The following is a 27,667-nucleotide window of genomic DNA, read 5'->3' on the forward strand; positions in this document are numbered from 1 at the left end:
GTAATTCTCTTTCTTTGTTGGGTCTTTACCTGGCTTGGGTATCAATGTGATGTTAGCTTCGTAAAATGATTTGGGGAAAGTTCTATCTTTCTCAATTGCCTGGAATACCTTCAGTAGGATTGGTATAAGCGCCTCCTTAAATGCCTTGCAGAATTCTGCTGGAAAGCCATCTGGTCCAGGGCTTTTTTTTGTAGGTAGCTTTCTTATTACATAGTCAATTTCTTTGATTGCTATTGGTCTATTTAGGGTCTCAATTTCTTCTTGTTTCAACCTAGGCAGGTTTTGTGATGACAGAAAGCCTTCCATTTCTGAAAGGTTTTCAAGTTTGTTTCCATACAAGTGTCCAAAGTAGTCTCTAATGATTTTTGTATTTCTTCAGGATCAGAAGTGACTTAATTTTTTGTGTTTCTGATTGTGTTTATTTGGGCTTTTCTCTCTTTTTCTTGTTCATACTGGCTAGGGGACCATCGATCTTGTTTATCCTTTCAAAGAACCAGCTTTTTGTTTCATTGATTTTTTTGTATTATCTTTTTGTCTTCTATGTCCTGGATTTGGGCTTTTATTTTGGTGATCTGGATTCTTCTGCTGAAATTAGGGTTGTTTTGGTCTTGTTTTTCCAGCTTTTTTAGGTGACTTTTTAGGCTGTTAATTTGTGATCCTTCCATTTTCTTCATGTGCATCTGTAGGGATATAAATTCCCCTCTTACTACAGCTTTCATGGCATCCTAGAGTTTTGGTAAGATGTTTCTTCATGTTCATTTGTTTCGAGGTATCTTTTAATCTCTGTTTTGATTTCATCAATGACCCAGGAGTTGTTTAGCATCATGCTGCTTAGTGTCCATGTCTTTGTTGGTTTGGGGGGGAACTTGTTGGTGTTAATGATTATTTTTATTCCACAGTGGTCCAAGAAGGTGCATGGTAAAATTTCAGTCCTTTTAAATTTGCTTATGCTTGATTTATGGCCAAGTATGTGGTCAATCTTAGGGTATGTTCCATGCAATGATGAGTAGAATGTGTATTCTGTGGTCTTTGAATGGAGTGTTCTGTAGGTATCAATTAAGTTCGTTTGATCAAGAGTCACATTGAGGTTTCAGATCTCGTTGCTGAGTTTTTGTCCTGATGATCTGTCTAGGGTTGTGAGTGGGGTATTAACGTCCCCAGCTATGAGGGTATTGGAGTCAATATCTTTTTTTAGTTTACCTAGAAGCTGCTTTAAGAAAGTTGGTGCTCCCATGTTTGGTGCATATATGTTCAGGATGGATATTTCTTGTTGATGGATTGAACCTTTTATCATTATGTAGTGACCTTCTGTATTTTTTTAAATTTTTGATAGTTTAAAGGGTATTTTGTCTGAGATTAGGATAGTGACTTCGCCTTTCTTTTGTGTTCCATTCACCTGAAAATTTGTTTCTCATCCTCTTACTTTGAGTCTGTGAGTGTCCTTTCTAGTAAGGTGAGTCTCTTGAAGGCAATAGATTGTTGCCTAGTGATATTTTATCCATTTTGCCATTCTGTGTCTTTTCAGTGGTTCATTTAGTCCGTTCACATTCAAACTAATTATTGAAATGTGAGAGTTGATCCCTATCATAATGTTCTTACAGTTGTTGTTCTTCCTGTTTGTGTGTTGTCTTTCTTTTGGTTTTAGAGTTGGATCATGTGTTTTGCCTGTACTCCTGTGAAGAACGTTGTTGTTCTTTTTTCCTTTTCTTCTATATTCAATACTTTCTTAAGTGTTTCTTATGGAGGTGATCTTATGGCAGTGTAGGTTCTTAGGGATTGGATATCTGGGAAAGATTTCAATTCTCCCTCACTGATGAAAGCTTAGCTTGGATGGGTAGGTTATTCTCAGTTGAAATTGTTTACCTTTTAAAACTTTGAAGATAGGGCTCCAAGCTCTCCTATCCTGGAGGGTTTCTATAAAAAATCTGCTGCTGTTCTAATTGGTCTTCCCTGGTACGTAGTCTGACCTTTTTCTCTTGCAGCCTTTAGGTTTATTTCTTTTATATCTACTTTATTTAGGCAAATTATTATGTCTGAGAGTTGGTCATCTCATTTGTTGTCTTGCAGGTGTTCTCTGAATCTCTTGTGTTTGAATTTTTTCATGCTTGATGAGATGAGGGAAGTTTTCTTGAATGATTTCATGAAGTGTTTGTTTCAGTGTGGCCTCTGTTTCTCTCTCTGCCTCAGGAAGGCCAATTACTCTTAGGTTCGATCTCTTGAAGTGATCATTCATCTCGTGAAGGTTTTGTTCTGTCTTTTTAAGCTTCTTTTCTATTTTTTGACATTTTGGGTTAGTTGTGTGTTTTGGTCTTCAAGCTCTGAGATTCTTTCTTCTGCTTGGCTAAATCTTCTTTCCATGCTTATTAGTTTGTTTTTTATTTCCGTAACAGCATTCTTTACTGCTGTTATTTCTGACATCAGCTCCTTCCTATTTTCCTCTTGTCTCTCTTCAATTTTTTAATTCTCTCTACTAATGTCTTGATATCTGGGTTTGTTGCATGGGTCGAGTCATTCTGGGGGCTCTTCATTGTTTGTGTTCCGGAATCTGTTTTCTCAGTGTCTGGTCTCCCAGGGGTCTGTGTGAGACCTATGTCCTTCTTTTGGTTTTTCTTCATTTGTGTGGTTTTTTTCCCCTCCCTACTTTTTCTGTCCCTCCACATCACTGTCTTCTTTAATTCTGTTATTCAGGGGTAGAGGGATTGCTTTTACTTCTGTTTGTTCAATCTCCTATTTTTTATGTATGCCCTCTTACTTTTTTCAATTCTGGAGTTGCACTGTAGGTTGGGGTGGTCCTTTTTGCTGTTTTGAGATTTACTTAAGGGAGGACCTGTGATTCAAAATCTACCTGCAGGTCCTGGTATTTGCCGACAGGTGTATGGATAGTCTGAAACCCACTTCCCACTGCCTTGGAATCTATCTATGCAGTGGGGCTGTAGGTTTACTCCCTTGAATTACCAGCAGGTGATGCTATCTCAGCTGCTCGCCCTAGAGGGGGTGGAGCTGGACAGGAGTCAGGCAGAGGCAGGAGATGGAAGCCTGCTTCAGGACACATGGGAGGAGAACCAAGGCCGGCAGGACATCACGGTGGCAGCGATCCCAGCAGATCTTGCCTGCAGGGGCTTCAAGGACTGAAGTCGTGAATCGCCTCAGGCACGGGTGGTACGATGCACTATGGCCACTATGGAGGCAGTGGGGGCAGTTGTGTCTGCAGCTGCAGTGGCTGTCCAGACCACTGCGATGCCCCAGTGGTGGTGATGGCCGAGCTCCATGTGAAGAGCAGGCTGCTGACATTGGGATCCACAGTCCGCGGGGAGAGCCAGAGACCCTCTGCATTCTCCTTTGCAGAGGGTTTCATAGAACAGGCTGCCCCATTGCCATCTTGCCTGAAATCAAATCAGGGATTCTTATGAAATGTTTCCATTATTATAAAGCTGTATCTCTTAACTCTTGATCCTGCATTATTGAATTGTAAGCCATAAGGTAGTGTTTTCAAATGTAGGAGGAATAATTGCACATAAAATTAAAATATGGGTTGTATAAATACAGAATGGTAACATTTGAGTCATATGTACATCAACAAATTTGTTATACCAAGGGACCATGTGCTGGGTAAGTTTGTATGACTTCTAAAATATATTCCTATGTAAGTATGAATTTTAACTACAGCTGTTTTAGTCATTCCAGTCAGATGATAGAATTCACAAAGTAGGTTAAACAGGGGAGTTTAAAAGAATAAATTATTAACTACTATAAAATCATAATTATAAGATATAATGAAATTCTCTATGGTACCCTAAGACCAAGGCAAGAACTCAAGAAACGATGGGTTTGGAATGGGTTCTGACCTTGTTGAAATATATGTGGTGCACTGGAAACTGAGAGGCAATAAATACAAATTAATTAGTGATACAGTAACCAAGCTGAAGTCTGGGTCATGTAAATAGCAAAAGATGATAATACCATAACTATAAAGTATGATAACATTTTTAAAGAAAGTCAATGGCAATCATTGTTTTCTGGTGACTCTTTTCTTATATAATAATGTACAAATTGCTTAATATATTATCTAATGTCTATCATATTCTGAATTATTTTTCACAATGGTCTAGCCATTTTTTTCCTATAGTAAATATTTTATGGATAAGTAAACAATGAATGCATTAACAACGAATGTTTATTAAAAAAAGAAAAGTTAAGATAAGTTATTAGCTGGTATATATATAAGAACTCAGATACAGCATATTGGCTTTCAATTCAGTTTATCTGAATTAAAAGTATAAAATGGGGCCCAGTGACTCAAGCCTGTAATCCCAGCACTTTGGGAAGCCAAGGCAAGAGGATTGCCTGAACCCATGCATTCAAGACCAGCCTGGGCAACATGGTGAGACCACGTCTCTACAATAAATGGAAAAATTTAGCTGGGCATAGTAGCATGTGCCTGTAGTTCCTGTTACTTGGAAGATTGAGGCAGCAGGATTGCCAGAGCCCAGCAGGTCAACAGTGGGGTGGCATGAGTGTGTAGTGCACTCCAGCTGGGGAGATGGAGTAGGACTCCAACTCAAAAAAAAAAAAAAAAGACAAAAAGACAAAAGTATAAAATGGTGGTTCAGAGTTAAGTTTTAGAATCATGACTTTCTAAATTAAGCTCTTAATTTTGCATTAATATATTTGTGGTTCGAGGCAAATTAACTGAGTTCTCTATTCTTCTATTTTCTTTTTAAATTTTGGATATAATAATAATATCTACCTTATGGTTGAGCGTAACCAATTTAACTGATAATTATAAGTATATAGAACAAAGTCAAGAAAATAATATAGAGACAACAAGCATGAATATGGTCATAACTACAAGTACAGATTGATCAAGAGTAACTTCTTTATGAACTTGGAATGTGTTAATGAAAAAAGTGAGTATAATAATCTTTACACTGTAAACAATAGCTAAACTTTACATTTGCTTAATATCAAATATTGGAATTTAGATATTTAGACAAGATAAAGTGTCTTAACTAACATTACTGAGTCACATTATTTTCTTCTGTATGACACTCAGAAGTAACTGAGTCTTATAGGTAAATACACCAGTTTGGGAGGTGGACCCTAAAGACAGAAGGAAATACCACACAATAAAAGTCACAGGCTGATCAGACATAGGATGACCATTGTGGTATATATTTAACAAAATTAGATAATTCTTTAGTAGTCAACTTGATTATTAAACCTGTTATCTTTAAATGATATGATATGGAGACATAGTAACCAGAAACTTCCAAGCAATAACACAAGGGAGGACCATCCTAAAAACCTGGTATTATCTTTTGGAGGGTAGGCCCCTTGTAGTACACTTCAAATTTGTTCCTCCAGTTAAAACGGCCCATCAAAATCTTTATCTTTAAGTCTTGAGAAGATCGTGTCATGATTTGTGAAAGAAATATCTGGAGTTGTGGCAAAAAGATGATTGGTTTTTCCACCATGACAACACACCTGCCACACCATGCTGAGTGTTCAGAAGTTTTTGACCAAAAACGCTTGACTCTCTTGTTTCACCCTCCTTATTCACCTGGTCTCATCCCAAGGAATTTTTGGTTTGTTTGTTTCCCTGGATGAAAAAAGTCCACAAAGAGAAATGTTTTGTTGATGTGGAAAGAGTGAAAGCAAAAACAACAGAAGTACTGTTGAGTTTAAAAACTGTTTTGAGCAGTGGAAAAAGTGTCTCAATAGGTGTATTGCATCAAATGAAGAGTGCTCTATAGGTGACTGAAGTTTAAACATAAATTCCATTTATTTTTTTTGCTCCTACCTTGTACATGTTATAGTCCAATATAATTTCATACCAATTAGGATGTTTATTATTAAGAACAAATGAAAGAAAGAGAGAGAGTAAGAAAGGAAGGATAGAAGAAGGAAAAGAGGAAGGAAACAAGGAAGGAAGAAGGGAGAGAGGGAGGAAGAGAGGAAAGAAAAAAGGAAAACTATGCTGGCCCCTAAAAAATTGCATTGCTGATGGAATGTAAAGTGGTGCATCTAAAGTAAAAAACAATGTGATATCTTTTCACCAAAATTAGTGGAAACACCATATGATCCACCAATTTCATTTCTAGGTATATATATACAAAATGGTTAAATGCAGTGACTCAGGCAGTTATTTTTGTACCTATATTTATATCAGCATAATTCACACTACCCAAAAAGAGAAGACAACCTCCATATCAACATAAGGATAAATAGATAACAAATAAGGCAATATTATTTAACTTTAAAAGGAAATGAAATTCTGATACACGCTACAAAATGAATAAACATTGAAAATGTTCATGCTAAGTGAAATGAGCTATACACACAAAAACAAACAGTGTATGATTCTACTTATATAAAGTACATAGAATAGTTAAATACATAGAGGCACAGAGTAGACTGGTGGATTTCATGGACTGGGAGTAGGGAGAAATGGGGAAATTTAGCTTAATAGGTACAGATTTTCAGTAGAAGATGATTTTTAAAAGTTCTGGAAATGGATGGTGGTAATGTTTGCCCTACAATGTTCATATAATTAATGCCACTAATTTGGTACATAAAACAGGTCAGAAGTTTTTGACCAAAAACACATGACTCTCTTGTTTTATCCTCCTTATTCACCTGGTCTTATTATAAATAGCAATTTTTGTATTATGTATCTTTTGTCAATAGGAAAGAAAAGAAGAGAATAAAAAATAACCACAACTGTTGCTGGAGGCATCCATCAGGCAAAGAATGTTAGCACTGTGCAGAAAGGTGTCAATAGTAAGGGTTTCCTGTCTTTCTTCTCCTTTATGAATTGTTTGACCAAAAAGATAGAGCTAATTATGATTTTATGTTTAGTTTTATGTTTTTTAATATGTGTTTTTGTGCTCAGTTCTATTTGACCATTTGAGCATGTTTGGGAGGATTTGGATTAGTGTTCCTTTCATTTCTATAGCTAACTAAAAGTAATCTACAGCATACTCATTCATACTTTTTTTTAATAATGGAAAATATAGTTTATTTAGAGAGTAGATGAGAGAGGGAGAGAAGATTCACCTCCTCAAGCTAAGGGAGGGGGCCAAAGCTTAGGAAAACATGTCCTGGCCAGTACTTAACAAAACTATGGCTGTGTCCATATATTTATTTGTAAATACTTTTAGAGTTCACAGGCTAAACTAGTAAAACAGTATTTTTTTAATGTAAGTACTTCTCAAATATTTGTAGGGCAGATTTATACTGAATTCTTAGTTTTTGTTTATATGGAATACGAATTTAACTGTGGGGCCTGTATTTTATTTGGCAACTCTATCTATTTGGAATTCTCTTTGTCTTTTATTACTTCCTGACAACATTACACCTAAATTTTCAAGGCTCAGCACAAATATATCTTCTGCAAAAGTTTCTTTGATCCTCTAGACAACATATGTATTTTTCAACTTTTGAATTTATTTCATTGGCAGTGGATAGTCAGTCTTAGATTAAAGATAAATTCCAAAGTAGACATGAAGATAAAGATATTTTGTTTTTGTTCCAATTCTGATTCAATTGATCCATAATTTACCTTAATCTTGTATTTGCTGTTACTACTTATTACCAAATGATATGGGCTCTATAAAAATAAAAAATTTAGCACATATATTTTGAATACAAAATAATCAATGCAACATTGAAAGATAAAATAGAAATATCAAAGGCACTAGAGACATCTTAACATTTCAGTCTGGAAATTTTCCAGGAATACAGAAGGAACAAAATTATGAAGAATCAAAATAATTGTGTAGTAGTCATTTAAATGAACAGGGTTTATTAGAATTCCATTATTTCTCATTATTGTTAATATTAAATTCCTCAGTTGGAATGTTCCCAAAAGGTTTGGAATTTACTAAAAATTAGTCATGAGAAAATTGTCAGAAAATCCATAGTTGAAATGTAGAACACTTTTCTGAGCAAATGCATTTTATCTTGGTACTGTAAGTTGGTCATAGAGGGAATCATAACATTACTTTGTACAATTTGTTATTATGCAAAAGAGAAAAGGAGTTACTATATAAAAATGTATTAGCATTACTAAAAATAAAATGTCTCTTTAAGAACATCAAAAAAAGGAAAGATTAAAAAATTAAGGCTATAGTAGCAGCCTGCTAGAATCCAAAACCTGAAACACACAATGGTATCCAGTAAGAAACACCAAAAGCAGACCATTATTAAGAAAAAACCAAGTCAGAAAATTATAATGAAATCTAGAACTAGCATCTTCCTCCCTCTATATTGTACAGATAATCTTAGGTTAGAAAAAAGACTGAAAATGCTATTTCAGGCTGAGTAGTAGTACATACCCACTTTATGAGTGGTTAAAGAGAGATGAGACGGGCTAAAAAATCAGACTAAAGTATCCCACTGTGTGCTGCCTCCAGAAAACTCATCTCACTATAAAGGATTCCCAAAGGTTAAAAGTTGAAGGTTGGAAAATAATCTTTCAGGCAAATGGAAAACATAAGAGAACAGGAATAGTTATTAAGACATCAGACAAAGCAGACTTCAAACCATCAAAAGTTGAAAAGAACACCACATAATGTTAAAAGGCTCAATCCACCAACAAGAAATACTCATCTTAAACATATATGCAACCAATACTGCAGCACCAAGTTTTATAGAATAGCTACTAAGTAAACTAAGAGAGGTCATTGACACTCATGCAATCATAGTTGGAGAAATAAATATGAAGAACCCCAGACAGAACATCGAGAAAAAAATAAAAGTAGATCCAGACCCTTAGCTTGATGCTCAATCAAGTGGATTTACTAGAAATCGAATGAACACTCCATCTAACATCTACAGAGTAAATATTATGCTCATCAGCACATGGTACATACTCCGCAATCAATCACATCCTCAGATATAAATCAAGTGTGAACAAATTTTCACAAATTGAAATAATACCACGTATCTCTCAAATCACGATGAAATAAAAATAAACATTGTCATAAACAAGTTTTCCCCCAAACACACAAAGATTTGGACACCAAAAAGCATGCTGCTGAATGACTTCTGGGACAACACAGAAATCAAAACAGAAATGAAAAATTTCCTAGAAGCAAAGATACATCTTATCAGAATCTCTGGGATCCCATGAAATCTGTGTTGAAAGGGAAATTCATAGCATTGCATCACATATCAAGAAAATAGAAAGATAAAAATTAAACAGCCTAATTTCATACTTAAGGGAGCTGAGAATGCAAGATCATCTAAATCCTAATTTCAGTAGCTCTTCCTCGGCACTGCCTACCAAGGTGGCTGCCATCTCCTACCTGGCATCATGGCTACCCTCAGACCCCTGGTGAAACCCAAGATCATCAAAAAGAAGACCAAGAAGTTCATCTGGCACCAGTCAGACCAATATGTCAAGATTAAGCATAACTGGCAGAAGCCCAAAGGTATTGACAACAGGTTGCATAGAAGATTAAAGGGCCAGATCTTGATAGCCAACATTGGTTACAGGAACCACAAGAAAACAAAGCACATGCTGCCTAGTGGTTTCCGGAAGTTCCTGGTCCACAATGTCAAGGAGCTGGAAGTGCTGGTGATGTGCAACATATCTTATTATGCTAAGATTGCTCACAATGTTTCCTCCAAGAACCACAAAGCCATTGTAGAAAGAGCAGCCCAGCTGGTCATCAGAGTCACCAATCCTAATGCCAGGCTGTGCAGTGAAGAAAATGAATAGACAGCTCATGTGAACATTTTGAGTTTAAATAAAACCATAAAAACTGTCATCTAGCATTTTACTTGAAAACAGAAAAAGAAAAAAAGAAAAATCCACATCACCAAGATAACATCACAACTTTAGGATATTGAAGACAATAGAGAGATCACAAGACACAAAGCTAGATCTTTGAAAGAATAATTAAGTTTGACAGAAACCTGGCAAGATGACTTTTAAAGAGAAAGAAGGAAAATCCAAATAAACACTATTAAAAATGACAAAGACATATTCACAACTGACCCTGAAGAAATTCAAAAGATTATCAGAGATTACTATGAATGCCTGTATCCAAATAAACTTTTTAAAAAAATTAAGGAAAATGGAGGACTTTCTGGCATCACACAATATTCTAAGGGTGAAGTGAGAAGACATTAAAGCTCTAAGCACACCAATAACAATCCAGGAAATTGATTCAGCCATAAGAAACCACTGTGCCAAAAATAAAAAAATAAAAAGCCTCGTACCAGATGGTTCCCAGCTGAATTCTATAAGACATACAAGAAGAGGCTTATACCAATCTTACTGAAAGCATTCCAATCAAATGAGAATGAAGAAATTCGCCTCAACTCATTTTATGAAGCTAAAATTATACTGATACCCAAACCAGATAAGATCCAACAAGGAAAGATAATTACAAGCCAATCTCCTCAATCAACATAGAGGCAAAAGTTCTCAACAAGATTCTAACAAATTGGATCCAACAACATATCTCAGGAATCATCCACCATAGCCAGGTTGGTTTAATTCCCAGGATCAGGACTGGTTCAACATTTGCAAGGCCATAAATGTATTTCAACATGTTAATAGATGTACAGTTAAAAACCACATGACTGTCTCATTAAACACAGAAAAAGCATTTGACAAAAGCCAGCATCCATTCTTGATAAAAATCCTTATGCGTGTAGGCATTGAAGGAGCATTCTTAAAACAGTAAGAGTCAACTATGATAAACCCACAACCAACATTGTGCATGATGGGCAGAAGCTGGGAACATTCACCCTAAGAACTGGAATAAGACAAGGATGCCCACTCTCACCCCTTCAAAGAAACATAGTGCTGTAAGTCCTATCCAGAGCTATCAGGTTAGTGAAAAAAATCAGGGGTGTCCATATAAAGATAGAAGAGTTAAGCTATCCCTCTTTGCAGACAATATGATTTACACCTAAAAATTCCAAGGAAGTCTGTCAAAAGCCTTGCATTGATAAATGACTTTAGGTCGTAGGTTACAAAATCACTGTGCAAAAGACAGCTGCATTTCTACCCACCAACAGTAAGCAGGCAGAGAACCAAATAAAAAACACAATCTCATTCACAGTACTCACAACAAAATTAAATGCAAATACCTTGGCATCCCCCTAACCAGAGAAGTGAAAGAACTTCAAAGTGAGAACTACAAAAAGCTACTCAAAGAAATCAAGGATGACACAAACAAAAGATAAACATCCCGTGCTTATAGATCAGAAGAATCATTATTGTCAAGATGTCTATGCTAACCATGGTAATCTACAAATTTAATGCAATACCCATCAAATTGCGAACATTGTTTTTCACAAATCCTTGAAATGACAATACAGATAGTCATAAGAAAAAAAAAAGAGCATGAATAGCTAAGACAATCCTCAGCAAAAGGAACACAGTTTTCATGCTCCCAGTTTTAATTTTTTTTTATTTTATTTTAAAGATGTGAGGTACAATTCAGGGTTAGGTATACAAATATTGATTATGCAGGTACCCTTGTTGATGAGGTGTGCCCCTCCCTCCCCAAGCAAGTCCCCTAAACTGCAAATCCCACTCACTCCCCTCCCCAGCAGTTTTCCACTACTGTCAATTTCTTTCTTATAGTATTATGATAATTGCTCAAAGTCCACTTATGAGTGAGACCATATGGTACTCTGTTCTTTGTTTCTGTGATAGATCAATGAGTATGATTAACTCTAAATCCATCCAAGTTGCTGTTAAGTCCATATGTTTGTCCTTCTTTAAAGCCGCATAATATTCCATCGTGTGTATGTACTACATTTTTTTTATCCAGTCCAGCTTTGATGGGCATCATGGTTGGTTCCATGTTTTTGCTATTGTGAATAGAGATGCAACAAGCATTCGTGTGCAAGTATCATTTTTGTAGCATGGTTTGAGTTACTCTGGGTATATTCCCAATAGTGGAATTGCTGGATCATATGGAAGGTCAATTTCTAGTTCTTTCAGAAAGTGCCACACTGTCTATCAGAGAGGTTGCAGTAGTTTGCATTCCCACCAGCAGTGTAGAAGCGTTCCTTTTTCTCCGCATCCTTGCCAGCATCTGTTGTTGTTTGTTTTATTAATGATGGTCATTCTTCCTGGGATTAGGCTGTATTTCAATGTGGTTTTGATTTGCATTTCTCTGATGATTAGTGAGGCTGAGCACTTTTTCATATGTCTGTTGGTTGCCCATATATCTTCTTTTGAGAAGTGTCTATTCATGTCTTTTGCCTGCTTTTTAATGGGGCTGTCTGTTTTTTTTTCCTTTTGACATGTTTGCGTTTCCTGTAGATCCCATATGTTAGACTTTTGTCAGATATACAGTTGACAAATTTTTTTTTCTATTCTGTGGGCTCTTTTCACAGTTTCTTTTCCCTGCTCTTTTCACAGTTTCTTTTGCTTTGCAGAAGCTCGTCAATTTGATGAGGACCCACTTGTTTTTCTTATTGCTTATGGTATGGGCACTCAGGATTCTGATCAGGAATTGGTTCCCAGTTCCAATTTCCATAAGGGTGTCTCCTGTGTTTTCTGAAATTCTCATAGTTTGAGGTTTTACATTTAGATCTTTGATCCATTTAGAGTTAATTTTTGTGTATGGTGATAGATAGGGGTCCTGTTTCAACTTTCTGTACAAGATCAGCCAGTTTTCCCAGCCCCATTTGCTGAATAGGTTCTCCTCTCCCCACTGTTTGTTGTTGGAGGCTCTGTCAAATATGAGTTGGTTGAGAAATTCAGGCTTTGCTTCCCGAAGCTCTGCTCTGTTCCATTGGTCTTTATGCCTGTTCTTGTACCAATACCAGGCTGTAGCCTTTTAGTAAAGTTTGAAATCTGGAAGTGTGATACTTCTTGCTTTGTTTCTTTTGCTAAGGATTGTTTGGACTATTTGTGGTCTTTTTGTTTCCATATGAGTTTCGGTATTGTCATTTCCAGGTCTGACGAATGATGTTGGTAACTTAATGGCTATTGTGTTGTATCTGTAGATAGCCTTTGGTAGGATAGACATTTTAGCAATGTTGATTCTTCCTATCCATAAGCATGGACTATTATTCTGTTTGTTTGTGTCTTCTTGGATTTCTTTGTCACACTCCCAGATTTAACTTTATTACAAGACTACAGTAACAAAGACGGCATGGTATTGGTACCTGAATAGGCACATAGACCAGTAGAACAGAACAGAGATTCTGGAATTAAAAACACAGTCTCTAAAGCAACTCATCTTTGACAAAGCCACCAAGAGCAATCATTGGGGAAAGGATAGCATATTTAGCAGAGGGTGCTGGGAGAAACTGGCTGACCACAAGCAGAAGAATGAAACTGGACCCCTACCTATCACTATACACAAAAATCAATTCTAAATGAATCGAAGACCTAAACATAAAATCTCAAACTATAAGGATTCTAAAAGAAAACTTAGGAAACACTTTTATACACATCCGAGTAGGTAACAAAATTCTCGACCAAGTGCCCAAATGTGAATGCCATTAAAGCAAAGGTAGACAAGTGGAATCTTATCAAACTGAAAAGCTTTTGCACAGTAAAGAAATAACCAAAAGGGTAAAGAGACAACCCACAGAATGGGAAAATTATTTGCAAACTTTGCAAATTATGCCTCTGACAATGGCATCCAGGATCTACAAGGAACTCAAAAGAAAGAAAAGAAAAGAAAAAACATTAAAAAGTGAACAAATGACATAAGCAGACATTTTTCAAAAGATTACATACAAGCAGCAACAGACACAGAAAAAAATGCTCAACCTCCCTAATCATCAGAGAAATGCAAATCAAAACTACGAGATACCATCTAACTCTGGTAAGTATGACTATTATCAATAAGTAAAAAAAAAAAAAAAAGGTGCTGGTGTGTTGCAGAGAAAAGAGAATGCTTCTACACTGTTGGTGGGAGTTCAAGGTAATTCAACCACTATGGAAATTCCTAAAAGAACTAAAACTCGGTCTTCCATTCGATTCAGCAATCTCTCTCCTGAGAATATATCCAGAGGAATGTAAATTGGCCAACCAAAAAGACACCTGCACACATATGTTCATTGCTGCACTATTCACAATAGCAAAAACATGGACCCAACTCTGTTGCCTATCAAAAGCAGACTGGATAAAGAAAATGTGGTACATACACACTATGGAGTATTACACAGCAATAAAGAAGAACAAAATCCCAGACTTCATTGCAACTTGGATGGAGTTGGAAATCATCATACTACGTGAACTATCACAGAAACAAAGAATTGAATACCATATGTTTTTACTCATAAGTGGGCCCTGAATACTAGTCATATTAACACCATAGTGAGATCTGCAATCACCGGGCACTGCTGGGGGAGGGAGGATTGTAGGAGGGTAGGGGACATGTGACAGCATGATGGGTGCCTAGGACGCTATTAGGTGGAGTGGGGCCAGTTAGAGGCCCAAACATCACCTGCATACAGCCTGTTTATGTAGCTAATCCTCACTTGTACCTCACAATTCTACAATAAATTACATTAAAAATATAATCAGTGAGTTTTAAAATATTTAATTGATGAATGAATGAAAATAGTATATCTTCACTGTGATGATTTTATATATGTATACATCTGTGATGATTAACACAATCAAATTAATTAATACATCCATCGCTACTCAGATCATTTTTGTGTGGGGGGAATAAGAACACTTAAAATTTGTTATTTTTTAAAATTTCAAGTACAGTAAAATTTCAAGTACAGTATTAACTATAGTCCCCATGCTGATCATTAGATCCGTAGAATTTGTTCTTGTGACTGAAAGTTCATGCCTTTGACTAATATTTCCCTCATTTCTCCCACCCCCTAGCACCTGGAAACTACCATTACACTTGCGGCTTCTATGAGTTGACTTTCTAAGATTCCACATATAAGTGAAATCATATTGCATTTCTCTTTCTGTGTCTGGCTTATTTTGCTTTGCATAATGTCCTTTAAGTTCATTCATTGTGCCACAAATTGCAGGGCTTCTTTCCCTTATATAGCAGAATAAATATTTGATTATACATATATTATATATACATCATTTATTTATCTTTACAGATTCTGGTGTTACAAGTGCAGTTTTGTTACATGGCTATGTGGTGTGGTGGTGAAGTCTGAGCTTTTAGTATAACCATCGTTTGACTAACGTACATGGTACTCAATAGGTAATATCTCATCCCTCAACTTGACCCCATCCTTTCACCTTTTGGTGTCTCCAAAATGGTATAATCTATTCTCTGTCTCTATCTTTCAGACTTCAACTATCACTTTGCCTTTGCTTCCTTCCTTTCAGCCTCACTGATATTCTTTTAATTCTAGTCATTAGAGATGACCAGTCCACTAAATTTGTGTTGCTTATCTATGCACAAATGTTCTAGTTCTAGACCTGCTCTGTGCAATAAGTCATCTACTAAGCCCAATTCTGCTGTTTAACTTTGAAATACATTTAATAAAATTAAATAAATATTCACACACAAAAATAATGTAGACACGGAGTTTACATCTCTCACAAAAACTAATTCAAATTGGATCCTAGAAAATAACATCAGAGAAAACTCTTAATTAACTTGGTTTTGGTGATGACATTTTAGATACAGCAATGAAATATCCATGAAAAAATGATAAGCTGGACATTGCTAAAATTAATATTTGTTTTCCAAAATATACTGCCAAGAAAATAAATAAACAATTGGAGAGAATATTTGTAAAAGATAGATCTGATGAAGGACTGTTAGCCAAAATATGCAAAGAACCCTTAAAACTTAATAATAAGATACAAAACAACCCAATTTAAAAAATGAATCTAAGACTTTAAAACCTTAAGACCTGATGAGATGTTTATTTTACCTAAGCAAATATACAGATAGGAATTGAGCGATGAAAAGATGTTCTACATCAAATGTCATTAGGGACATTCAAATTAATACAACAATGAGATACAACCACATACTTATTAGAATATTATCAGAATAGCCAGAATCTAGAATACTTATGACACTAAATGCTGGTGAGAATGTGGAAGAATAGACCCTCTCAATCATTGTTGGTGGAAATGCAAAATAGTATTGCCACTTTGGAATACACTTTGGTTTCTTACAAAAGTACACATACTTTTTTTTCTTTTTTTGAGCTGGAGTCTCACTCTATTGCCCAGACTGGAGTGCAGTGGCCGATCCCGGCCACCACAGCTTCAACCTGCTGGGTTCTGGCGATCCTTCTGCCTCAGCCTTCCAAGTAGCTGGAACTACAGGTGTGTGCTACCACACCTGGCTAATTTTTTTATTTGTTATAGAGATGAGGGCTCACCAAGTTGCCCAGGTGGGTCAAACCTGCGGGCTCAGGCAATCCACTTACCTCAGCCTCCCAAGGCGTGGGATTACAGGCTGAGCCACTGAGCCCGGTAGTACACATACTTTTATATGATCTACCAATCACAATCCTTGGCATTTACCTAAAGAAGCTGAAAAAATATGTCCAAACAAAAATATACAAATGGATTTTTAGAGAAGTTATATTCATAATTGCCAAAACTTGGAAATAACTAAGGTATCCTTTATTAGTTGAATAAATAAACTCTAGCATATTTAGATCATTGAATATTAGTAAGTGCTGGAGAGAAATGAGATGTAAAGCCATGAAAAGATATAGAATAAAACAAATGGATAATACTAAGTGAAAAGAGCCAGTCTAGCTGGTCCTATAATTGCAGCACTTTGAGAGGCCAAAGCAGCATGATTGCCTGAGCCCGGGAGTTTGGGACCAACCTAGGCAACATAGTGAGACATTTTCTTTCAATAATAATAATAATAGCCATGTGTGGTGGTGTCTGTATGTTGTCCTAGCTACTTGCAAAACCGAGGCATAAAGATTGCCTGAGTACAAGAGGACGAGTCTGCAGTGAGCCTTGATTGTGCCACCTGAATCCAGACTGGGCAACAGAGTGAGTGCTTTGACAGAAAGAAGAAAGAGAAGTAGAAGGTGGAGGAAGAGGAGGGGGGAGGAAGAAGGGAAAGGGGAGGAGAAAGAAGCTAGTCTGAAAAAGCTACATACCCCATGATTCTATTTTATACTGTGGAAAAGACATAACAACTTGTTGATTTCAGTGACGATGAGGAAATGGGGGAAGGAAGGGATGAATACTGAAGCTTAGAAAAGTTTTAGAAGGGGTGGAACTTAAGATGGCGATTGACAGGTCGGTCTGTAAGAGACTCTCTGGAGCCAAGTGTTCATAAAGACTCTCTAAGGGAGTGGGTGGGTGCTGGTGGGAGGTGAAAGTCCGTCTGAGGGGATACTTGGGTGCATGCACTTGGGTGCCCCCTCTGAGGGCAACTTCACGCCCCCGCTGCCCTGAGATTGGAATGTAGCCAGCAAGATCTTGTGCAGGAGCGTCTTCTGCTTGCAGAAATGTGCCTGAGAAAAGCCTGCTGAATCCAGCTGATTTCCATCACCTGGCACCTGGCCCACACCATCACCTCTTATAACAGATCACCTGGAATCCAGGATCTGCTCAGTGGAGACAGAGGATCAGGTAAGCTGGAGAGGAGTCCATGCCCAGAGAGGAGTCCATGCCCAGCAAGGAGCCACCCACCACAGCCATTTTCTTTGACCCAGGACAGGGCAGAGATTTGCATTGCACCACCCTGCTCTCTGCAGTCTCCCACATGTTGCCTAAGGTAATCTCATCAAACCAGGAGAGGCAGAAGCCCTTCCCCCAGGCTGAATCAGACTCAGACAACTCAGATCTCTGTGGCAGACCTCACAGGCAACAAACCCAGTGAACTCAGATCTGATTCACCCCCCTCTCAAAGCAGGCCTATGACAACTGACCCAAGCTATGAGTAAACCCATCTGCCTGAGATAGGTGGGAGGGTGGGGGGTGGGGAGGATCAGAGCTGAAGGGACTTTGGATATGCAGGAATGACCTCAGAGCCAGTCTGATTCTTTGTTTTTATTGAATGTTTGTTTTGCTCACTTTTGTTTGCTTTTTGATTTAGGGGTTTTTTTTTTTTCTCTTACATTCTGGTTTTGATAACATTTTCATGCTTGCTTTGTTTTTGTTATTTTACTGATTTTTTTTCTTTCTTCTTAATGTTCTTTAGACTCCCTGTTTGTGTAAGGGTAGAGTAGTACATCAATACACAGGATTTTGTTGGACTGTGTTTTGTTTGATTACCTGTATGCTCTAAGGTTTTGTTTTGTTTTGCTTTGTTTTCCTCTTTTCTGTCTTTGTGTCTCTTTTCATTTGTTAGCTGGTATGTCTGTCTGTTTCCCCCCTTACTCTTCATCCCTGAAAAACAGAATTAAAGAAGAGGGGGGAGATTAAGGGGGGGTGTGAAAAATCTACACAAATGAAGAAAAACCAAAAGAAGAATATGGGTCTCTTACAGACTCCTGGAAGGTCAGACACTGAGAAAACAGATTTTGAAACACAAACAATGAAAAACCTCCAGAATGATTGGTCTCAAACTACAAACCCAGATATCAAGACATTAATAAAGAGATTAAAAATAACTGAGGAGAGACAAGATGAAAATAGGAAGGAGTTGATAACTGAGATAACAGCAGTAAAGAATACTGTGAATGAAATAAATAAAAAACTGATAAGCATGGAAGGCAGAATTAGTCAAGCAGAAGAAACAATCTCAGAGCTCAAGGACCAAAATATAGAACTAACCCAAACTGTCCAAAACATAGAAAACAAACAGTATGATGCTAAGCAAACCCTGGGTCAACAATGAAATCAAAACAGAGATTAAAAGGTACCTGGAAACAAATGAAAATGAAGAAATAAAAAGCTGGCTCTTTGAAAGGATAAACAAGTTCAATAGTTGCCTAGCCAGACTGACAAAGAAAAGGAGAGAAAAATCCCAAATAAACTCAATCAGAAACATAAAAGATAAAGTCAAAACTGACCCTGAAGAAATACAAAAGATTATCAGAGATTACTTTGTACAATTGAATGGAAACAACTTGAAAACCTAAAGGAAATGGAGGACTTTCACATATCACACAACCTCTGTACATTGAAACAAGAAGAAACTGAGACCCTAAATAGACCAATAACAATCAAGGAAATGGAAATTGACTATGTCACAAGAAAACTACCTACAAAAAAAAACAAAAAACAAAAAGCAAACAAACAAACCAAAAAAACCTGGACCAGATGGTTTTCCAGCAGAATTCTACAAAACATACAAGGAGGAACTGATTCCAATCCTATTGAAAGTATTCTAGGTGATTGAGAAAGATAGAACGCTCCTCAAATCATTTTATGAAGCTAACATCACATTGATACCCAAGCCAGGCAAAGACCCAACAAAGAAAGAGAACTATAAGTCAGTATCTTTGATAAACATAGATGCTTTAATTCTCAACAAGATCCTAGCAAACTGGGTTCAACAACATATCTCAAAAATCATCCATCACAACCAAGTAGGCTTCATCCCCAGGATGCAAGAATGATTCAACACTCATAAGACCATAAACATAATTAAATACATCAACAGACATAAAAACAAAAACCATATGATTATATCATTAGATGCAGAAAAAGCTTTTGATAAAATCTAGCATCGCTTCTTGATAAAAACCCTAGAACATCTAGGCATAGATAGAACATACCTCAAAATAGTAAGAGCCATCTACAAGAAACTCACAGCCAGCGTACTCCTAAACAGACAAAAATTGGAACCATTTCCCCTGAAAACTGGAAGAAGACAAGGATGCCTACTCTCACCCCTCCTGTTCAACATAGTTTTGCAAGGCCTAGCTAGAGAAATCAGAGAAGAGAAGATGATCAAGTGTATTCAAATAGGAAAAGAGGAAGTCAAATTATCTCTCTTTGCAGATGACATGATTGTATACCTTGAAAACCCAAGAGAATCTGCTAGAAAAAATGATACAGGAATTCATATGGAAACATAAACAACCAAGAATGGTTAAAACAAGAATCTCAAAATTTGTGTTGAACCAAAGAAGTCAAACACAAGTGTCTGTTGTATAATTACATTTATAGCAAGTTTTAAAACAAAAAATAATTTACATGGGGTAATAGAAATTGTGTCAGTTGTTTACTAGGAAAGGAGAGTTGTGTTGAAAACAAGAAAGCATTCTTCAATTTTCTCAGTGCTGGAAACAACAATGCAGGAATTCATATGGAATCATAAATGACCATGGATAGCCAAAACATTATCAGAAAAAAAAAACGGGAGGTATCACTTTTCCAGACTTTAAACTTTATTATATGGCTATAATAATCCAAACAGTCTGGTATTGATACAAGAACAGGCATATAGACCAATGGAACAGGATTGGGATTCAAGAAGCAAAACCTCAATTTCTCAACCAACTAACTCATCTTCGACAAAGCCTCCACCACCCACTACTGGGGAGAGGAGAATCAATTCAGTAAGTGGTGCTGGGAAAACTGGCTGACCACTTGCAGAAGATTGAAACAGGACCCCTACCTACCCCCATACACAAAAATTAACTCTAAATGGATCACAGACCTAAATGTAAAACCTCAAACTTTAAGAACCTTAGAAAACCCAGGAGACACTCCTTATGGAAGTTGGAACTGGCAACCGATTCCTGATCAAAACCTGAAGTGCCCAGGCCATAAGAGATAAGATAGACAAGTGAGACCTGATTAAACTGACAAGCTTCTACAAAGCCAAAGAAACCAAAAGAGAGCGGGGAGACAGCCACAGACAGGGAAAAAATATTTGCCAACTCCATGTCTGACAAAGGCCTAACATCAAGGATCTATAGGGAACTCAAACATGCTGGGGGAAAAAAAAAACCATTATAAAGTGTGCAAAAGAAAGAAGACGTAAGAGCTGTTAACAGATACATGAAAAAATGTTCAGCCTCACCAGTCATCAAGGAGATGCAAATTAAAACTACATTGAGATACCACATAACTCCAGTCGGAATAGCCATCATCAATACCTCAAAAAGCAGCAGATGCTGTAGAGGATGTGGTGAAAAGGGCACACTTCTTCACTGTTGATAGAAGTAAAAACTAGTACAGCCTCTGTGAAAATCAGTGTGGCAATCCCTAAAAGTTCTAAAAATCAACCTTCCATATGACCTCGCAATCCCCCTACTGGGAATATACCCAGAAGAACTCAAGTCATTCTATTAAAAAGATAACTGCACATGTATGTTTATTGCAGCATTGTTCATGAGAGTAAGATCATGGAGCCAACCACGCTGCCCATCAAAAGAGGACTGGATAAAAAAATGTGTGGTACATATAAACAATGGAATATTGTGCATCCATAAAGAAGGACAAAATCATGAACTTCACAGCAACAAAGAGCTGAGTACCACAGGTTCTCACTCGTAAGTGGACTTTGAACAACTACCATATTACTATAAGAAAAGGGTTGAAAGTGGCAAGAAACTGTGGGGGGGAAAGGGGGTTGGGGAGGTGGGATTGATAGTAGTTGATATCTGCCTGGAAATGGAGGGTACACCTCATCAACAAGCATACCTGCACAACGAATATCTGTACATCCAACCCTGAATTGTACTCCACAATTTTAAAATAAAAATTAAAAGAGAAAAAATAATAACAGAAAAGTTTTAGAGCAACGAAAATACTCTGCATGATACTAAAAATAGTGGATGCATGTCATTATACATCTGACCAATCCATAGACTATATAAAAACCAGCATGAATTCTAATGTGATAGGTGCATGATTATGGTGAATATAGGTTGATCCATTGTAACACATGTATCACTCTGTGGGAAATGTCAACAAATAAGGGAGACCATGCATGTGTGGGGGCAGAGGTTACGGGAAATCTCTGAAACTTCTGCCCAACTTTGAAATGAACATAAAACTACTCTAAAAATAAAATCTATTAAACATGACATGAGTAAACTTAAAAGCTCCGGTCGTTAGTCACACGTCCTTCATTGCAGATGCCCAGTTGCCACAGATGGCTGATTGCTAACAGTTAACAGTCAATAGGGTAGTGTGGAAAATTGTCCTATCATGTATAGTTTAATTGGACAGTACTGCACCACATCAGAAACTAGCACAGTTTTTCAGTAAAGGTCAAATAGTAAATATTCTGCACATCTCAGGCATAGCACAAAATTTCATCACACAGAGCAACGTGCAATTTAAAACTGATGCATTGTGGGCGGCCCCCGTGGGGTGGGGGCTTCGGCGGCTGGCAGCGCTGGCCCTGGTCCTGGCACTGGTCCGGGGACTGCCTGCCAACCCAGGCTGCGCAGCCGGTGCGCCCTGCCGAGTGGGCACCCCGGGTGTGGCACTTCACAGAGGAGAAGCTGGCCCATTAAGGCCGGAGGAGGATGATCAGCCCATCTACTTGGCAGTAAAGGGAGTGGTGTTTGATGCCACTTCTGGAAAGGAGTTTAACGGACGAGGAGCCCCCTACAATGTCCTTTTTTTTTTTGAGTTGGAGTCTCACTCTGTCGCCCAGACTGGGTTGGCAGGCAGTCCCGCCCACCGCTCCTGCCCACCGCAGCCTCCACCTGCTGGCCTCTGGCGATCCTTCCGCCTCAGCCTTCCGAGTAGCTGGAATTATAGGCGCGCGCTACCGCCCGGCTGATTTTTTTGACTTATCATAGAGATGAGGTCAGGTAGGTCTCCAACTCACGGGCTCAGGCAATCCACTCACCTCAGCCTCCCAAGACGCAGGATTGCAGGCTGAGCCACCGAGCCCAGCTCAATGTCTTGACTAAGAAGGATGTCCCTAGATCCTGCAGACCTCACCCATGATACTACGGATCTCACGGCGAAGGAGCTGGAGTCCCTGGATTATGTCTTCACCAAAGTGTACAGAGCCAAATATCCCATCATTGGCTACACAGCCTGGAGAATTCTCAACCAGGACGGCAGCCCCAACCTGGACTTCAAGCCTGAAGACCAGTCCCATTTTGACATCAAGGACAAGTTCTGATGCTCCATTTACAGGAGCAGGTTCTTGAGAGGGTGAGACAGGAAGACTTGCAGGCGCCAAATTTCCGGCAAAATCGGCTACCCCAAGCCTCAGAGTTGTCCAGATTCGAATAAAACAGATGCTTATCCTGGAGGGAACAAAACAAACAAACAAACAACAACAACAACAACCAAAACAACGTATGAGTTGTTTATCTCTGAACTTTTCATTTTCAAACCACAGTTGATCTTGGGTAACTGATACTGCAGAAAGCGAAACAGTGGATTGGAGGGGACTACTCTACATTTAATGAACATATATGAAATAAATGCACTATCACTCAGAAACATTAAATGTGAGTAAAGTGGGGATCAAAGTAGAATAAAAGATAAAGCATGTGTCATTACATTTTAACTATTATCTGTCCATGGATGTTCTTAGTGAGCAAGTTGTTTTGTCTCTTTAATAGCATTATATGACATAGATACGTTTTTTTAAATTTTAAATAATTGACCTGAATGAATGTGTATAGAAACTTCTGGTTTCATTTAAGGTCCCTTGTAGTTTCCATCCATAAGCATTATAGAAATCACGCACAAACACAATTGCCACCGTTTCGCAAGAACTATATTTATTTAACATTTCTTTCCTCCCCCACTTTTTAATGCTAACTACAATGTTTTTTATGAAACAAATTTCTTTTTATTTAAAATGCCAGAGATGAGGCAAAATAAATAGAAGAAAAAAGAGACACTAGTATGTTCCCTTTCTACATGAGAAGGGTAGGTCAGAAAAATATGCTATTGGTTTTATAGGTTAGATACCAGGCTGTTCCTATGTCTTCAAGCATATGTTGGGGATCCTGTTTTTTATGATAATAGACGGCACTATTTTTGAGTGGAAGGCAACTTGAGGAATATTATAATTTTAAATATGCTCCTTTTTTACTCTTTCAGGATTATCCCTAGTAGTCCCTCAGCTCTGGCAATTAATTTTATTTTACAGGTATCTTTGTCTGACACTTAAATCAAGTGTCATCCAGGGATCCCTTTTCACCCTCTGATCTAGTTACACTGTACTTCTTTGAGTTCCTCAAAAGCATTTTAAGCACTCTTCTGTTCTTGATCCCTGGCTTATTTCAATTAAATTTTCAGGTTCAACTTGGACATCACAACTTCCCAGACATCTCTCTTTACTTTCTTCTGTTTATTCACTTATTTCTTTTTTGTGTTTATCCTGATTAACTTACAACCATAATTTTCCAGGGAAAAAGTAGGTATAACTCATATCTATTGGTTAAACACAGTACTGTATAGGAATAAACTGTACAAATCTTTTTTATATCCCACATTTTAAAATTAAGATATGTTTAATATAGCAAATTTCACCCTTTTTGGTGTACATTCCACAAATTTGAACAACTGCCATACTCAAGATGAAGAACAGTCTCATTACCTAAAAATATTTTTCCTTTCATTAAATAAAATTTTCTCTATACAGCATAAAACAGGCAAGAGATTTTATTCAAGACAATTTCAACAGAGGTGAAGACTACTGAAACAGAAAAGAAAGATTGAACACACATTTATTGAAACAAAAAGCAGAAAAGTTTATAGGAGGTGGGGTGAACTGGTAGAAAAGTATTGGAAGACATTAGGGGTGAGGCGGGTCAATGAGATTAATCAATGTGATTGGGCCATCTGCATTTGCTAATTGGTACTTACAAAATTTAGGCTTCTACCCTCCCACAAGGACTGGAGAACAGGGGCTCTATCTTTCTTACCATCTACATTTAAAAGAAATGGGTCTCAGGTCCTTGAGAAAGATATCCCTAGGTTGTAAAAACAGCAAGAGGCTTCTGGGAGAAGATTTACATCTCAAAAGGACAGAGAAAGAATTCATATCATCAAGTTTTTTTGTTTTTTTTAAGTAAATGCTCTAAGAAAAAGAAGGTCACAGGCCTATAGTCAGGAAGAAACCTGTCTAAAATTTAGTCAGCTGAGGGGAATGTTAGAGGCTTCGTGGTCACTCTTCTGTAATCAACTGTCTCTTTACTCCAGGCTCTTGGGAATCACTGAGCTGTTTTCTGTCACAATAATTTTGCTTTTCCATGAATGCCGTCACAATGAAATAACAGTCTATAGCCTTTGAATCTAGCTTTTAAAACTCTGTATAATGCATTTTAAATTCATTCATGCTACCTTGTATATCAGTAGTTTATTCCTTTTTTGTTATTATGTAGAAATTCCATTGTATTGATTTATTGTAGTGTGTTTTTCCAAGCCCCGGTTGAGGAACATTTGGGTTGTTTCCAAATGTGGGCAATTATAAATAAAAATACTTCAAATAATCAATTACATATTTTTATAAGAACATACATTTTATTTCCATTGGGTAAATTCAAGGAAAGGATTGCTGGGTCACATATAAGTTTATGTTGAACTTTTTAAGAGACAAACTGTTTATCAAAGTGCTTGTATGTTTTGCATTCCTACCAGCAATCTGAGTATTATTTTAACATTTTTCTTTTAAAAAAACTTCGTATTTTCAACTTTTTATTTTAATTAATTTTTGATTGTATTCACTTTAGTAAGTGTGTAGGGATAACTCATTGACATGTAAAAGTGCAATTCTCTAATGGTTAATTATGCTCAACACCTTTTTATTTTGTTTAGTAACTACTTATAAATCTTTTGTTAAGTGTCTCAAAATCTCTTGCCAGTTTTTATTAGGCCATTCATTTTCTTATTATTTATTTTTGTGTAATACTTTGTAATCTAGAAATAGTTGCCAGTGTTTTCATTCTCTTAAGATTGTCTTTGAGAGTGGCATCACGCAGTGACTGACTATTTGCTCCTGGAGCTTTTTCCTCTTTGCCCCCACAAAACCCAAAACAATGAATAAGCAACAGTATTTCAACCAAAATAACTAAAGGAGAGCACTGTAAAACATAAAAGAAAAAGCAAATATCCTATAATGCACAGAAACCCAGGGTGGCCACATAAAAAGGAAGGAAACATCTTACCTTCACTACCCCATCCCTCCAATTGGTATTAGCTATCAACCAGTAGGGACTTCTCCCTGTAGGAAAAAAAATTAAACAAAAGGAACCCAGTAATTCTTCCCCCAACCCTACTGCAGACCCTGGAAGTCTTTGCTGGTGAAGATTCCTGAAATGGTCACAGGCACCAAACCAAATTGAAGACAGACCCAGGGACCACCTCCAGAGAAGGGGCTAATGCTGTCTGCTCCATGGCTAAGGTGGCTTGTGCTGCTACTGCTCCTCACCATCTTGGAATCGGAGTCACTGCTATAATGTGTCATGCTTTGGGGAAAAATAGCCATGGCATCCCTCCATCCCTGCACCACTGCACTGACTTAGCTTCTACTGCACCATAACAATCTAGTAGTGTGCTATTTCTAAGCAGATCTGCTGCTATGACCTATCCCTAGGACCACACTCTCTACACTACTCAATTCCCCATCCCAGTCACTGTGCACCCTCCCCTTAAGGCTGAAATAGAAAGATTCAGAATCTCAAGCTATCAGAGCAAGCATATCCCAAGTATGACAGCTAAGGCAGAACTCTGTCCTCTAGGGACCTCAGGCATTTGGTACACCATAGTAATCATACCCCTGTCACCATGGCATAAGCAGCACCCAACCACCCAGAGAACTAAGTCTCTGAGACATCGAAGAAGTCATGACTCCAGTTCCAAAGCAGATGCAATGCCCTGCTCCTTGAAAATGTCAGGTCACCTTCACATTGGAGCAGTAGCCACTTTCCTCAACGCCACAGGTGGGACAGTACCCTTTCCTCCAGAGACTCCAAGCCCCCCAGCACACATAAGCAATTGCACATCCCAGAACCATACCAGACACAGTGCCCCACCCTCAGGAATCCATAGATTTTGCTAATCCTTGTAGCCACACTTTCTTAGCCCATGCAGAGGCAGTTATTCACATCCCAGGGATTTAGAGCATTGGCTGAGCTGTCTACCTGCCCTCTAGAATGACCTGTCAAAGCACCCCACCTATCTGGAACTAAACTAAGCTCTCATAATCCAAGCTCCACTGTGCTGCTTTCCGCCCTTCAAGACACAAGACACAGCAGCATCTTGTCATTCCTGGGTCCTTGCTACTATGGCACCTGGGCTCACAGAACCATACTCAGCTTCCATAGCTGAGTACCATGCAGTGGTTCAGAGTCGCCACTGCATGGTACTTCGTTCCCTGGAGTCCAAGCTACCTCATTGCCCTGATGTCTCAGGATCATGATTTGTAGCATATCCTCATGTCCTTTTCCCCAGGGCAGTACTATCAAGAGCAGCTCTTCTTCCCCAGTGCCGTGCCAGTGCTGTGCCCTGTACCCAGAGGTAGAACCACAGGTTTGGGCCCAAGTTGATGGGTGTATCTCAGAGTAACTGACCTCAGCTTATGACAGGACTGCACCCATATGTGCCATGCAGAGCATGAACCTGTGTCTCAATTCTCAGGTGTCAATTTCACAAGACACTGAGCCTAGGAAATCACTTCTACAGCTGTTCCTGCAACATATTCCCTGGATCCAAGTGCCTCTGTAGCTGCCTGTGAATCATATTATACTTAATCTGAGAGAAATTCCAGCTAAGAATCCCCACTGTGCACATAAACAAGACCAGGACGAACCCTAAAGCACTTGCCCTAATATCCTACAAAGCCACAGCCACTGCCACTGCCACAAGCTTCAGCAGCCTAGACCA

General features: G+C 38.0%; 2 pseudogenes across 1 annotated transcript; both read left to right on the top strand.

Annotated features, from left to right (window-relative positions):
* The first annotated feature begins 9,316 nt into the window (after positions 1–9,316).
* LOC103257480 lies at positions 9,317–9,724 on the top strand (annotated as a pseudogene).
* Positions 9,725–22,163: 12,439 nt separating this feature from the next.
* LOC103257482 lies at positions 22,164–22,971 on the top strand (annotated as a pseudogene). The gene is made up of 2 exons (XR_504130.2): positions 22,164–22,441; positions 22,712–22,971. The product of XR_504130.2 is annotated as a neudesin pseudogene (transcript).
* The last annotated feature ends 4,696 nt before the right edge of the window (positions 22,972–27,667 follow it).

Source organism: Carlito syrichta, unplaced genomic scaffold (genome assembly GCF_000164805.1).
Source record: "Carlito syrichta isolate Samal-C Ts95f unplaced genomic scaffold, Tarsius_syrichta-2.0.1 Scaffold301765, whole genome shotgun sequence".
Lineage (NCBI taxonomy): Eukaryota > Metazoa > Chordata > Mammalia > Primates > Tarsiidae > Carlito > Carlito syrichta.